General features: G+C 35.4%; 1 pseudogene; it reads left to right on the top strand.

Annotated features, from left to right (window-relative positions):
- Positions 1-6,249: 6,249 nt before the first annotated feature.
- LOC149537386 (F-box protein GID2 pseudogene) lies at positions 6,250-6,918 on the top strand (annotated as a pseudogene).
- Positions 6,919-15,933: the final 9,015 nt, after the last annotated feature.

Raw genomic sequence — 15,933 nt, 5'->3', positions numbered from 1 at the left:
CTGACATACCTCTGAACATCATCCTTGAGCCCTTTCCATGAAAATCGCTCTCGGATCTGCCTGTCGGTCTTGAAGACCCCCAGATGTCCAGCTGTGGGTGCATCATGAAATGCCTTCAGTATCGCCTCTCTCAAATGTGATGATGAAATCAAATAAACCCTGTCCTGAACTCTGATCAATCCATCTATCACCTCATAGCGATCATCCTGTATGGTACCTGAAATCAATCCAGAAGCCCAAGCATCTCTGACATACTTTGCTATAATCTGATCTCTCCAATCTCCTGAAATCTCTGCCAGAGCACATAAGTGAGGTCTCCGAGATAAGGCATCAGCCATCACATTTTTCTTACCTTTGAAAAACTCTATGTCAAAGTCATAAGCCTGCAATTTAGTTACCCATTTTTGTTGCCGGTCATTAAGATCACGCTGGATCATGAAGTATTTAATACTGTTGTGATTAGTCTTGATCACAAAATGTCCACCTACCAAATATGATCAAAATTTTGCCAATGCATGAATTATGGCCAACATCTCCCGGTCATAGATAGAATAACTTTTCTCAACTGTCTGGAGCTTCCTACTCTCGAATGCAATGGGATGCTTCTCCTACATCAATACTGCTCCAATCCCATCACCTGATGCATCACAATGAAACTCAAAAGGCTTTGTGAAATTCGATAGAGCTAGAACTGGACATGAGGACATTACCTGCTTGAAATGCTCAAAACACCTCTATGCTACCCCTGTCCACACGAAGGCTCCTTTCCTGGTAAGATCTGTCAAGGGTGTAGCAATCTGTGAGAATCCCTTAACAAATCTCCTATAAAAACCACATAAACCAAAGAATCCCTTAAGCTGTGTAAGGTTTGTGGGAGTAGGCCACTCTACAATAGCTCTAATCTTTTTGGGATCAACCTAAACACCATCTGCACTAATGATATGCCGAAGGTAAAGGAGCTCAGTCATACCAAACTCACATTTAGATTCCTTGGCATACAATGACTCTCTCTCCAGAATAGATAACACCTCCTCCAGATGATGTAAGTGCTCCTCCTAGGTCTTACTGAAGACCAAGATGTCATCAAAGAAGATCAAGACAAATCTCCTCAGCTGCTTCTTGAATACCTGGTTCATACAACTTTGAAATGTAGCAGGTGCATTGGTTAGACCAAATGACATAACCATGAACTCAAAGTGGCCATAGTGACATCAGAAGGCTATTTTCTCAATGTCCTTTGCTCTCATCCTGATCTGATGGTATCCAGATCGCAAATCAATTTTGGTGAAGAAGCATGCCCCATGCAACTCATCAATCAGCTCATCAATCCTAGGAATGGGATACCTGTTTTTAATTGTTTTCTTATTCAGTGCCCTGTAATCGATGCACATGCACATCATCCCATCCTTCTTCTTTACCAATATGCCCATCTCCAACAAATCCTTAATCGCCTTCTCTATCTCATCCTTGTGTTTCTTAGGATGATGATAAGGAGTAATCATAACTGGTTTGGCTCCCTCCTTGAGCTCAATAACATGTTCCATCTCTCTGTCAGGAGGAACCCCATGAGGAATATCACTAAATACTTTAGCGTGTCTATCAAGTATCTTCTGGATATCTGGTGGATGACTCTTTTCTTGTGGCTCTAGTGAAGTTGGCGTAATGTAGCACTCTGCCGCCCATTCTATGTCATCATGACGAAAAAGTCTCTGCATTCTCCTCAAGGACACTACTCTGCAACCTCCATCTAAAAGTCCTCTAAGTACCACAGTTCTACCCTCATGCTGGAATCTCATCTCCAATTTCGCTAGATTGAGTGTGAACTCAACTAGTGAAGCCATCCATGTCATGCCGAGGATGACATCATAATATCCCATTTCTACAACATAGAACTCATCCTCCAACTCGTAGCCATCTCCAAACCTGATGCGAAGATTAGATATCTTTCGAGTGCATAATAACTTATCACCATTAGCCACCATGACTCTAAACTCATCATGTTCCTCTGTCTATAACCCTCTCCTGGCTACCAATTGTGCATCTATGAAGTTATGTGTAGCCCCAGTGTCAATAAGAGATATCGGTTTTTGCCCCTGGATAGTACCCCTGACCTTAAATGTGATTGCCTTTTGGGCCCCTGTCAAGCGTGCTAACGATCTATCATCCTTAGGAATGTTGCTCTCCTCTATAGTGTTACCCTCATTTGAATCGAAGTGCTGATCCTCCCCTTCTGACTCTGACTCTTCTGCTAAAAAATACTCCATTTGATTTGCCTTAGCCTTGAGAGAACATTTATGAGATAAGTCCCAAGGCTCTCTACAATGGAAGCCAACTTCTTCTTTCGAAGTTTATTCAAGGTTTCATTGTCTAGTCCTTTTGATCCTTCTTTGGGTTTTCTATACTCTTTCTGAAACAGTTTTTTGTCTTTGTCCTTGCGGTAGGAAGAATCTGTTGAATGGTTTTTTCCTTTGTATACCGAAGGGGCTAAATCTCGTGCCTTTTTAGTTGCTTTAGCTAAGGTGAGTGGATCATGTCCCTTCACCCAACCTCGTAATGGATCAGCAAGACCATCACAAAATAACGCCACCAATCTCCTAGGAGAGATATCAGTAACAAGTATAGACAAGTGCTGAAACTCGGCAATGTAAGCATCCACAGAACCTGACTGTTTTAATTGTGCTAGCTCCTTGAAATGTAACTCAGGATCCTTAGTGTCAAATCTCTCAATCAATGTTTTGGTGAATTTCTCATATGATGTAATTTGATTATGCCCCAAAGTCACCATGCCATGATGCCACCATTCATGTGCAACGCCATCTAAGTGCATAGCCACATACTTGATAGCCTCCTCCTCAGGCATAGGATTTAGCTACAAGTATGTATCTACCTTCTGCACCCAAGCTCATGCAGTCATCTTCCTTGAAGCATCATAATAAGGTAAAGAAAGTTTTCCAACTTTCTTCCTCAGCTCAAAGTTTTGATTCCTCCCTCCTGCTTTAGGCATGTGTCTCATCCTCAAGTCCATATAATCTCTAAGAGAAATATCTTCCTGAAACTCCAGTCCACTAGCCTCCCAGTCCCTTCTGAACTGATCCTGTAATTGGTAATCTGCGGTTCGTTTACTGGTTGAACCGGATCTCTGGGTGGGAAAGTGGGTAGAAGAGGTCTCGAGCTCGTAGTCCATGCCGGACGTGCAACATGTCTAAAGTTATCAGCCTCATTCCCATTATTGCCGTGTCCATTATTACCATTAATGTTATTCTCAGGACTATTATTGTTGCCTTGGCCTCCATGGTTATTTTTTCCCTCATTGGTATTGTTTCTGTTGTTGGCATCACTTGGATTAATATTGACACCCATCTGTCTAGCCATGAGCTGCAACATCATGTCCATTCGCCTATTTTGCTCCTACTGCATAAGCTGCCCCTACTCTAATGCATCCAGTAACTGTCTGAATAGTACCTCCCCCTGATCTGGACTAGCATTTTTGCCTCCACCTAATCCTGTATTCCTGTCATCTTGATCACCCATATTATTGTCCTGATCAAAGAATATCTCCTCTATGTCTGTATGGTTGGATTCAATGTCCACCTACACGGATGTACTAGACTGTTTACTTTGCAATTCTGAAATCCTATTTTGTCTTGCTCTGGTATCGCGAAAATTATAAAATCCCTGTCGCATGTTCAAACATAAATGCTTAGCCTCTGTTTTTTATTTTATTTCTAATTTTAGTGTTTTGACATTTTGTCAAACACTTTTTCCCTCTATTCGGCTGTTCCAAATTCCTTATAAGACCTCCACAGGATGGCAGGACTTATAGATCTAATACCACTGTAATGGGCACCTCTGAATGTCCCAAAAACTAAACCAAATTGCTGAAAGGAATTATGTCAAACAGTTTGCATTCAACCTCTTATTTCTCCGTTTAATGTTTTAAACCCCTTATAACTCCAGAAATCAAATGTTTATTTATTTTTTGTGTTTGTGCATGGAATTGGTATCATACAACATAAACAAGAAAGAAACTACAATAATATGCAAAGTGGAAATGAACTACAACCAAATAAATGTTATTTTCAGAATTCATAAAACCAAATACATGGCAGATTTATCAACTCACTAATTACTTCAGCATTATTGACATAATACTCCAGCACATGCTTTTGAACTTGCTGCTACAGTACTTTGTCCTTCAATCAGTCCACTACCTTCGTAATATCATTCTCTCAAAGCGGCATAAGTGTCAAACAAGTAGTGAAGAAGATATGAGCAAAATACCAAATCTGCTTGTAGCCAAAAATGCAACTAAACTGCCTGATAATGAAGCCGATAACAAAGAATTCCAAAGGCCAAACCCCAAGGGAATGACGTCTAGAATGTTACAAGAGAGGATAAACATCCTCAAATGCCAAGAACAGAGCTGCAACTCACACACCAATTTCTTCTCATATTCAACCTGCCTAATGAAGCCACAAATGCTTCCTTTTATTCTATTTCCAAGGGTCCGATCAACTCATATGGGCAATGTGGGATAAAAGATGTGTAATATATAAAACATATATTAAAATATCCCTTATTTCTCCATTGGGCACACATCATCATAAAATAAATATTAAAGTAACACTTTAATAGTTTACAATTAAATTAGACATTACTTTAATAAAACTTCAGGCATTAAAATGTATTAACAATCGGACTCCGAATAATGCGAGTGATAGCTCATCAGAAAGCTCTCACCGAGGAGTATCGAATCCAATCACCAAAATTGACCTGCACCGTGTCCTGCCAACTTACAAAAAATAGTAAGTATGCCTGAAATTGAGTAAATCAACTTCATTTTGGCCCAAACTGGAAATGACTAGGCCCAAACACTCCAAGATCCCATTAAACCCTTCATTAGCCCTCGGGACCATGTAGAACAAGGCTAACACACACACACACTTGGTCAACTGCTAAAATGGGGACATTACATAAATACTTGTAACAATTATAATAAATTAATTTTAGTTTAACTCTTTTATTTCTTATTGCAGAGGACCCCCCTTTGCAATTGCATAGGAATTTGAGATCATCAAGAACAGAGAAAAGAACTGATGAGGGGGAAATTGATGATGACACTGATGCTCCTCTTAGAGCTTACATAGAAAAAAGAAATAGAAAGAAAGAAAAGAAATGATTGTCATCTACATACCTTAATTGATAATGACTGAATTTCATGTCTCAATGAATTTAATTATGTGCTAATGAATGTTCATGAATTATGTGTTAATGCAAAATATTGATGATTGTTGCATGTTTATGAATCTAATGTGTTAATGAATGTTATCATGTGATATTGATTGAATGTTACATTTTATTAATGGTTGAAAGAATGAATGAATGTTAGATGTTAACGGGGAATGTAGAGTGATGTTAGGGGGAGGGGGGTGGGGCCAAATGAGCTTCCACCTTCACGTGGTTGGACCTGTTTAGTAGAGAATATTAAACTATTCTTGAAACAAAGTGAAGCTCAATAAGATGTAAGTGAAGCTCAAATTGGCACAAATAGGGAGTCAATATGATGTAAGGGGTCATTTGAAGTCCTAGGGTGTCCTAGGAAGAGTTATGGGTGGATGGTAGTGTTTACATGATGTAATAGGCTATTAAAGCCCCTAAATGATGTAAAATGCACTCAAAGTACAAGATCCGTTATTTCTCGCTCCTTCCCCAATATGAAATGCTTTAATTTTGATCTCCCTGAAGTCATCTTGGAGGCTCCCAGTTACGCTGGTACTTGCTTTAAACACAATGTTTGAACTCATTTTTTATCTCTTCACAAATTTTGGGTAAAAAAATCCTCACTAGTTGTTTATGATCTGTTTGTGGTATAGGTGTGCAACACATTGCGGACGACATGTTTGTCAGTGTTCCAAAGGTAGACGCTATATTTATGAAGGTAAAGTCTCTAAATGATTATCGATCACTTTCAGGATTTGATTGAAATTAGGAACCCATCTTCTTCATCGTCTGGTCCTATTTTATTAGAAATTTTCCTTCTGGTAGTGCTCTGCTCCATTTCATAACTTTACCTTTTTTTGAAGCTGTGCTCTTTGGTCTCCATGTCTATGTCTATGTTTTTGCATAAATTCAGAGACCTGGATCCCTGTCCGATGCTTATTTATGAAACTATCCAACTTGTTTTTTAAGGTACAAGGTCTATTTATTTGTAGATAGACATTCATTTGTCTTGTTCTATCTAGAAGGGAAATGGGATTGGCAATAAGAAGACCCAGTAAGTGTAAAATCAATTATCATCATCATAGTTATAAGCCCAACGGAGACTTGAAGGTGCCATTGTTTCACAAAACATCTGAAAAGATGCAATCTCAAGATCAGTGTGAGAACTTATCGAGGGATCAAATGGAGCAATTTCTTTTAGATGGGGATTTGTTATCCGAAGTTATGAAATACATGGATGCAAGAACACTGACAACGACCTCATGTGTTAATAGGATATGGCATAAAGCTGTACAAGATGACAAGCTGTGGGAAAACATATGTCTCAAGCATTGGGCTAACACTGGTTGTGGAAGCCATCAACTGAGATCTGTTGTTTTGGCTCTTGGTGGATTTTGGAAACTATATTCTCTTTCCCTTTGGCCTATGATTAATCCATCTACTACTTCTTCTTCTTCTCTATGTCCATTGCCTTCTCAAGCCTTATCTCCCTTCTTATCAAAACCTAGTCAGAATAAAAAGCACAGTGCAAAGACTCAATCTTGGGGTAAGGATGAGATTCATCTTTCTCTTTCTCTTTTCTCTATCCATTACTATGAGAAAATGAGTAGTCCTCCTATGAAAAATGTGTCCTCAGCCCAGTTTCAATCTTCCAAGCATCCCATATTTGAAGATGCAAGCAAGCCTAAATATGTATAAATCCATCTAGCCCCACAATAGATATTTCTGGTATTTCAATTTTGTGTGTATTAAATTTTTGTGAAGACCAAAGTTTGTATCTTTTCATTCCTAATTTGATCATGTACTTGTAAGTAAACATCAGAACTAGACAGACCTTATAGTTTTCATGTTAGATGTAAATATATAGCTAGTTTGATGCCCATACATCTTACACTGCCTGGTCAGAAGGAGCGCTCATGTGCAGCCTTGAAACCCTTCCAGGTGGCTGATAAGAAGGTAAAATATCTAGATTTGATTTGTTTAGAGTGTTCCGTGATTGGTCATAGCTCTTGATAAACTTCTTAACATGGGTATGACGCTTATGGTGCTTTGTTTCAAGAATGAATCTTGTCATCTAAAGTAAGAGATTGTTACCCATTATGGACTACTCATGGATTTTTCTTTTAATTTAGGGTTCATAATTACTTCAAGCCCAATTGCTAAATCTATGTTCAATAGATGTAAACAAAGATCAAGTAACCGGGCTGGATTTTGTTTACTTTATAGCTAACGTTGTGTTGATGCAAAGTTTTGAGTCAATTACAAGGTTTCATGGGGATCATCTCAGGTTGGGTACTAGGCTTTCTTCTTGCACCTACAGGGTTGTTGCCTAATTCCTCTTGTATACAACCAGACTCTAGCAAACAAGGCAATAAAGGCTAGATTGAGAACAGGAAGTATATTGTAAAGCCTGCCTTATTAATATAAATCTTTAGTATCATGGCTATTTCTATAAACCCATTCTTGCCTGTCCTGAGGGAGGTTGCCATAGATCTATTGGTATATATTATACTTTTTTTTGGCAATGTTCAACTAACAACAAATTTAAAATGGCAAAACTTTCTGGCTAGTTCCCTAGACTTTGGATCTGTATGCTACTAGAACTTTAAGTACACAACTCTCCATTCAAATTCTCAATTGACAAGAACTAGACGCTATGCATCCTTTTTGTCTTTCGGCTTAGTGAATATAATTGTGGTTTCACTGTCAGAGATCGAAAAAAAATCTATTTTTTGTTTCATTAGTATTCTTTGTAGCATGCAATAGTGATTTTTGTCAACTGATGCAGTTCTAGAGCACTGAGGTGAAACTATAGAGTTGGAGGTATATGACTTTAAAGGAGATGGAGGAATAGCATTAGCTATGTACAATACTGATGAGGTATGTAGTCCTCTCTTTTATGACAAATATAATTTCCTGTTCTAATTCTAATCGAGCAAATCTCAAATATTCAATTATGATTAATTATTTCTGTGCAGTCTATTCGTGCATTTGCTGATGCATCAATGGCAACAGCTTATGAGAAGAAATGGCCACTTTACCTGAGTACTAAAAACAAAATTTTTAAAAAATATGATGGAAGGTATGTTTTCAAATCAATACAAGGATTGATGATCTTATTTTTACTTTTTTCTCTAACACACCTTACTTCCCATGTTATCATTCTTTATGATTCTCTAGCTTAAGGATCCTCATATTCTCAGAGATTCTTCTTATATGTGACTTAAATTGGTAGGTTTAAAGATATCTTCCAAGAGGTATATGAGGCCAGTTGGAAAGCTAAATATGATGTAGCAGGAATCTAGTTGGTTTTGTTTCTTGGCACAATAATATGAAGATTGCAATGTTGATTATCTTTATTTTGTTGGGCACACAATAACTTCTTTCAATGATTGATTCATGAATAGGTATGAGCATAGGATTATTGATCAAACCAGCCACTTAATTCACACTACTATTCATCTTTGTAACATTTTAAAACAAAATCAGGGATCTTTGGATAGTGATCTATACTATTATAATAGATTTAGTGTTTGAATAATGTTACTTTAAGCCACTGTATCATCAAATGTACGATCCCTCAAAGTGACCAGTGATTTGATGATAGGCTATTTGGAAGAAATGTCAAAATTATTTGCATTTTTGGTAATGGAGTCTTTGATAATAGCTAAGTGACTTTTGTATGTTTAGTCTTTGAGTTGTTCCTTTCCTATCACATCTGATGCATGCCCTGGATTTCTACACAATTTATGAACAACCCTGCTAATGACGTTTCATGAAGTTCACATTTCATATTGCAAGTTTTTTCAGTAATTTTCACAAATCTTTAAGTTGTGGATGTCTAGGTTAGTCCCTAGAATCTAGTTATGAAGTTGTATTCATGAGAGGCACATCTGTGAAGGAAAATCAGCTTTCTGATTTTTAATTTATCATTTATGAAATTGATCAATTTGTTCTTTTTAATAACTTTTGTGGATAAAGAAGGGATTAATGGAAGGCTAATGGTCTACATCATCATGTATTATGGCACAGGTTGGGATCAAGGACTTCTAGGAATGTGTGTTAGAGGGAAATGCAAATTGAAGATACCTTCCAAATTGGGTTATGGAGATCATGGATCTCCTCCCAAGATCCCAGGTTTGAAGTTAGTTGCATGTTTAGTCAGATTTTGATGGCAACATTTTTATATAATCTTGATATAGAATATAAGCTTCCCATATTTTTTCTAATAGTAGATCATTGTACTTCCAACTCATACTTCATAGCAAGAGATTTGTGAAATGCAAAAACTGATCAAGATGCAAGAATACTTGTTTAGTTTACAATTGCAATTGCTGTTGAATTTTGTGCGCAAATATCAATAGCTAACGATACCAAGCCTCCAAAATCCATTATAGATGTTCAAAACTTGATTTTGGATTCAATTGTGGTTCAATTTTTTTTTATTGAATCCAGAACTAGATTTTAACAAATATTGATTTTGTTTTACTACACATACACACAATGGGCAAGAGTAACTGTTTATTTTTGTAGGATTTACAATTTGTTTTTCTGTTGAGTTTCATGCACAAATATAAATAGTGACTTTGATATATATATATAATTAGACACATACAAATTGTGAGACACAAAAACTTATAAAAATGCAACAACTACTGAAGCTAGGTATGAAGAATATGACACTGATATATTTTGTGAATTCCAAATATGTCACTGCCTAGACTTTCTAAATGTTTTCTTTTATACCTAGTTCCAATAACTCAATGTAACATCAAAATCTCTAGTCATTTTGACACAGGTTTTACTGTACTCTTGTACAATAAAAGTGGTCAGGCTGGGCAATAGCTTTGTGGCTTTGACCAACATCTACATGATAGTGTATCCACTAACTTCTTTCAGATCTAACAAGCATTCATCCTAAGAATGATCTAGATTCACTTCCAGTATCTTCTTTGTGTTTAATTGCTTTTACTGCTTTTACGACAGGGCAAAACTAGATGAAAATCCAAGACTACTTGAATTTTCAGAGAAGCTAGAAGTTGCCTATGTAGGAACTGTTGAGACAGGGAAAATGACAAAAGATTATTTAAGATATTTAGGCGTGGCAGAATATCTTTTATTTTGTTTGGACTAATACAATAATATTTGACATTTTGAAGTGTGTGTTTGTATTTTTTTATTATAAATATAGGATGCATACATCTCCTTGTAAAAGCTAATGATAGAGATGAAATTAATTAAGAAATAAGTCACAAAGGGCTTCATTTGAAGCATCATGAGCAAATACTCATAGTTTCATGACTGAATGCTTCATTGAAGTCTTTGTTTTAGTTTTTTTTAATTTCAAGATATAAACATCTCATTGTGAAAGCCGATGGTAGAGAGAAAAATAATTAAGAAGCAAGTCATAATCAGTTGCATTTGAAGCATCGTGATCAAATGCTCATAGCTTTGTGACTGAATGCAACAATAGGTTCTATGTTTTGTTGCTAAGAAAAACAATCATTTATCACTTTGTATGTGCTTCCATGTAATATATTAATAATATTTTTTATAGGCATGCTTTTGTAGTATCTGTCAAACTATTGATGCTACTCACAAACCGAGTAAAACAAAGGAATACTATGAAATGTTTAATCTAGGAAATGTTTGTAAGGTATGTAACAAACTAGGAACTATGATGGTCATTTAATTTTTTCCAGAGAGAAGAACTTGCCACAGGCCATATTAGTAGCCAGGGGTTTAGTTCTGAGTAAATGGTTACACAAAGTTAGAGTGTTATTTAAATTTAATTAGATATAAATTAATATTCTTAGGATTCAAAATTCCAACTGTCAGTTTAGTTCATTCCTAATGGTGATCTGTTGGTGATAATTCAGTTCAAAAGGTAATTAATGGAAGACCCAGTTTGCTTGCTCTCACTTCGACCCATTTTTTATTAACTTGAACAAAGCAATCATGGTAAGGAATGCGAAGAAATCTTCCAACAGAGGTAATATTGTCCTCCAAGAAGCTACCCATTTCTTCTCTAATGATCTCTTCTGCTTTTGGACAAGAGCTTTTATAGGATCCATATGAAAGGCCTGAAACTGGTTTAGGCTTCGGGTAACATGTGATGACATAAATGAATATGAGACATATAATAATTGAGAAAAATGATTTGCAGGTCTCTAATGGTGTCATATTTGGGGAATCTTAATGGTGCAAGATTTTTTTTTTGTTTTACTTCTTTTACTGTCGCAATTGTGAAAAAAATTGTGACGAGGGTTTTCGTCGCATCTACAGGAACCCCATCACAATTGCTAGGTTACCGTCGCAATTGCAATGACAACCCTAGCAATTGTGATGGGGTTGCTATAGATGTGATGGAAACCCCATCGCAATTGCGATAGAAAACACAGATTTTGATGTGACAATAAGGTTGCTGCATAGCGATGGCTAGTCGTCACATGCGACGGCAAGGGTAGATGTCGTAAATTGTGAGTAAATAACTATGACGTCTATGTTTGTCATAGTGGCGACACATTGTTGTCGTAATTGTGACACATGGCCATCGCAAATTGATGCCAAATCTATTAGTGTAATTCTAGATCTGGAAAGTAGACAATAAATCATGCACTTTTAAAAAAAATAGCATTGAAATATGTGTCCATATGAGCCTGAATGAAGCCTTTAAAGGTGCAAAAAATGGGATTTTTAAGTTACAAAAAAATTCAAGAATGAAGATCTCAAACTTCCTAAACCAATGTGTAGATCGTGAAATTCTACCCCAAAACAAAACAAATTTCTCGAAAAAATGAGTCTGTATGAGGGAGATATCGTTGTTTCAAAATCACCTTTGTAGTTTTTTTTTTTGAATTGCCACCATCATACCTCCAAAAAATGTTAGATCTATTATGTCAAACCCTCTTTTTCCTTTTTTTCCAAATACTGACAAAATGCTCTTCCTCCCAATTGAGGAAAAAATCACAAATAAACAAGGTTTTATTTCTCCGAAATCGCAGCTTCAAAAATCCTTCGAACCAGGAAGCAGTAGGGAGGCTTTGATACCATGTAGAAGTTGATGAAAGCCAAATTTATGGTGTGACAACATCACCTGCATGAAAATAACCTATTGAAGAGAAACTGAAGAAGGAAGTCACAAGAGCTTGAAGCAACAAAGAGAAATTATATTGCAACAATGTGAAAATGAAATTGCTATACAAAAATTATAAAGGGAGAGCCTATTTATAAAGGCCTCTAGGAAGCTTGTAGAAAAAAATTAGAAAGTGCTAGAAAGTGCTAGGAGATAGGAATGACAACTAAGCATATGTCCACAAAAGGTGGGATATCCTCAATCAAGGTGAGAGGATAAGTATGACTTATATAGGAACAAACTCTCGTGTTGTCAATGACTCCTAGTCTACAACTAATAAATAAATGCATTAACCTAAGTAAACTTAAGTAAAAGAGTAAATAATAATTATTTACTCTAACAGACATCACAAACAAGATTAAATAAATGGCACTTGGATTTTAATTCAACGTCAATTTTCCTAAAGTAATTTTTATTTTTCCAAGACTATTGTTGTTTTTTTAGTATGAGTTTGGTTTTATGAAGACTTTAGTAACACCATTATTACAAGAGTGAGAGCTAAATTGTACAAAAAAATATCTCAAGGAGCTTGTAGGCTTGTGCAAAGATTCTTTGACTTTAGTCATAGATTTTATACATTTTTCACTGCGATTCATTGTTCTAGTTGCTGATGAGCAGGGTTGATTACTAATTCATGTAGAATCATCATAAAGTTAGGTATGATAAAATGAACAATTAACTTTTCCTAGCAAGCAGAACTTTCTTATTACTATCTTCATCATGGTTTTTACCTATTACCCTTAGCATCTCGACCCCAATTACTTCTTTCTCCCATTGTCTGAACCCTTCTAGGCTCTGTATCATCTTGACTTTTTACAAAGGTATGATGCTTCCCAGTTCTATGATCTAAAAAATTATTTTTCCATCTCTATTCTTATATTTTTCCTTTGCATCATATATAATATCATCATGTTTGATACCTCCTTAAATCTCATTCCCCTGATCATAACCTTTCATAGAATTTCTATTATATTTCATTGAATTCATTCTAGTATGTCCATATTTTTTATTTTCACTATCGTGGTCATGATCACATCTTCTCCTTTTTTCCCTTTTTCTAGTACTCTCTCAAATGATTCAATGTCTGAATCTCTATTCTTAGGGACTTTAGTCATAGATTTTATGCCTTTGTCACTATGATTCATTGGTCTAGTTGTTGGTTAGTTAGGTTGATTACAAATTCCTATAGAATTATCATCAAATTAGGTATGATAAAATGAACAATCAATTGTTCCCAACTAGTAGGATTGAATAAAATTTTCCAAGGTAATAAAATTGTATATGTAGATGTATCACTTGAATGTCAGGCATGAAGCACATTCCCCAATTTATAAGGAATGGTTTGATATAAAGGCTCCATATGTTGGCCCAACAATGGAAGCCAAGGCTGTAACCGTGCATGTATTGGCACACTCTCCCTATGAGGATCCCAAGTATCTACCACTAATATTAATTTGGGTATAACTATATAGTCCATAATGTTATGAAAAATCCTCCCATGTCTCTAGAAAACATCGAATAGGTTCAAGGTCCCTTGGCTCCCAAGAATTTGTAGCAACTATTCTCACTACTAGAAGAATAGCTTCAATGAAGAGTTGAGTGTAAGGAGTTGAAGAAGAAAGTTCTTCTTCTATGTATATATGTATGTATGTATGTACTCATGTATATACATATATATTCAAACCAAGAAATATAGTAACTTTAAATTTTGCAATCGTAATAGTAAAAAAAAATGGAAAGTGTGACATTGGAGAGAGTACTTTCCTAACAAATCTATTTCAAAAATTTAACTTTGATTATGAATATTATCAGGAGACTGCAAGTCTCTTACTCCTATAACTAGTTTTCCTATTATTTTTATCATTTGGGAGAGACAAGATGATTCTTGTGATTGTCAAAGTTTGCCCATTGCGGGGAGGATCAAAGACTAATGGCAAAATGTTGTTTGTGTCAAGCTTGAATGTACAACCAATTTTTTTCCATTAGTCTTCGATCCTCCCTAGAATGGGCATAATTTGATAGTCACAAGAATCATCTAGTTTCTCCCAAAATATAAAAACAACATGAAAATTAGTTATAGGGGTAAGAGCAGTGGAGTCTCTTGGTAATGTTCATAACCATAGTTGAATTTTAGAAATAGATTTGTTAGGAAAGCACTCTCTCCAGTGTCACACATTCCATAATTTTTTTCTATTATGATGTTGTTGCAATTTTGGTGGATAGCCATTGGACCCATAACATTGCTACCACATAAACAATGCACGTGTGATGACGTTTTCAACAGATAGTCATTGCAATTATGACGGTGTATGGCCTCGTTTGGCTTCAATTCATGATAACTTTTAGCATCACAATTGTGAAAAAAGCCCTTGCCATTGCAATTTATGATGAAAAAAGTCTAACACCTATCCAATGGGAGCCAATTCTTGTTGGTGTAGCTTGGGTGATAGGTGGCCATCTCAATTGCAACATCCTGCTGTCACAAATTGGGCCCAAATGTAGTAGTGTTACCATTGTGTTGTAGGTTTTTTCCTTAAAGTTTTTTATATTAATCTCACTCTAGAATAATTTGATTATTTTGATTTGATTGTCCTATATATTTATGAAAGAAATTATTATTGTATTTAAATTATAAATATGCAAATAATAACTAACTCACATGAGTTACATCTATTGAAATTAGTAGACGAATGTTCCTTAAGGTACAATACTAAAATAATACATTTGAAATAAAATAAAATACCAATATACTCGTCCCTTGATATATTAATTATATAATGTTATGTATGTTCTAATTTTGTTTTTTGAATTATATATGATTTCTTTATGGTAGGGAAATTATGAACAAATTTTGGTATGTTATTTCAAACATAAATGTGCATTGAATTAAGTATCAACATAAATAAATATCTTGGTTTATTTATACCTTAATAATAAGTACCTTGATATGGTAGAATCCAATGATTACAAAGAGGCTTTGACTAGGAAGAGTTTAATAAAAAATTGGTATTAGAAAATAGAATTATAAAGCTACTCAATGTAGTTTATGTTAAACTTCAATTATTAAAAAATCTCAAGATTTCTTTTTATATTTCCAATGATTGCAAAGACACTTTTACTAGGAAGAGTCTAATCAAACTCTAGAGTTAGAAAATATAACTATAAAGCTAGTCAATGTGGTCTATGCTAGACTTCAATTATAAATATCTTGGTATGCTTATGAACATCTCAAGATTTCTTCATGACTTATTTTTATAATTTGTTTTATTATATTGCTTATCATTGATTTTTAAATTATCATAAATAATATAATATGATTGGTAAATATTGTTGACTGGAGCTATGAACTAGTGAGACTAAAAATTGAAGAAAATCATCCCCAAACCTAATAATTTAGACCTTTAAGAACTAAAGCACATAAATGACCCCAGGCTTGTAGAGCGTGTATTAGATATAAAGACATCATGCATGAAAGATTCATGTGGGTCCAACATAGAGTTTGCAAGAAACACTTACCAAGGACAAACACACAACCTACATGGAGCTAGCATAGGGTCTACACGAACTCCAACCCTATG

Source organism: Cupressus sempervirens, chromosome 9 (assembly GCF_028749045.1).
Source record: "Cupressus sempervirens isolate cs-2001-9-10 chromosome 9, ASM2874904v1, whole genome shotgun sequence".
In the NCBI taxonomy this organism is placed as follows: Eukaryota; Viridiplantae; Streptophyta; class Pinopsida; order Cupressales; family Cupressaceae; genus Cupressus; species Cupressus sempervirens.
The sequence above is the reverse complement of the archived record's forward strand: the minus strand, read 5'-3'. Positions and strand labels throughout refer to the sequence as shown.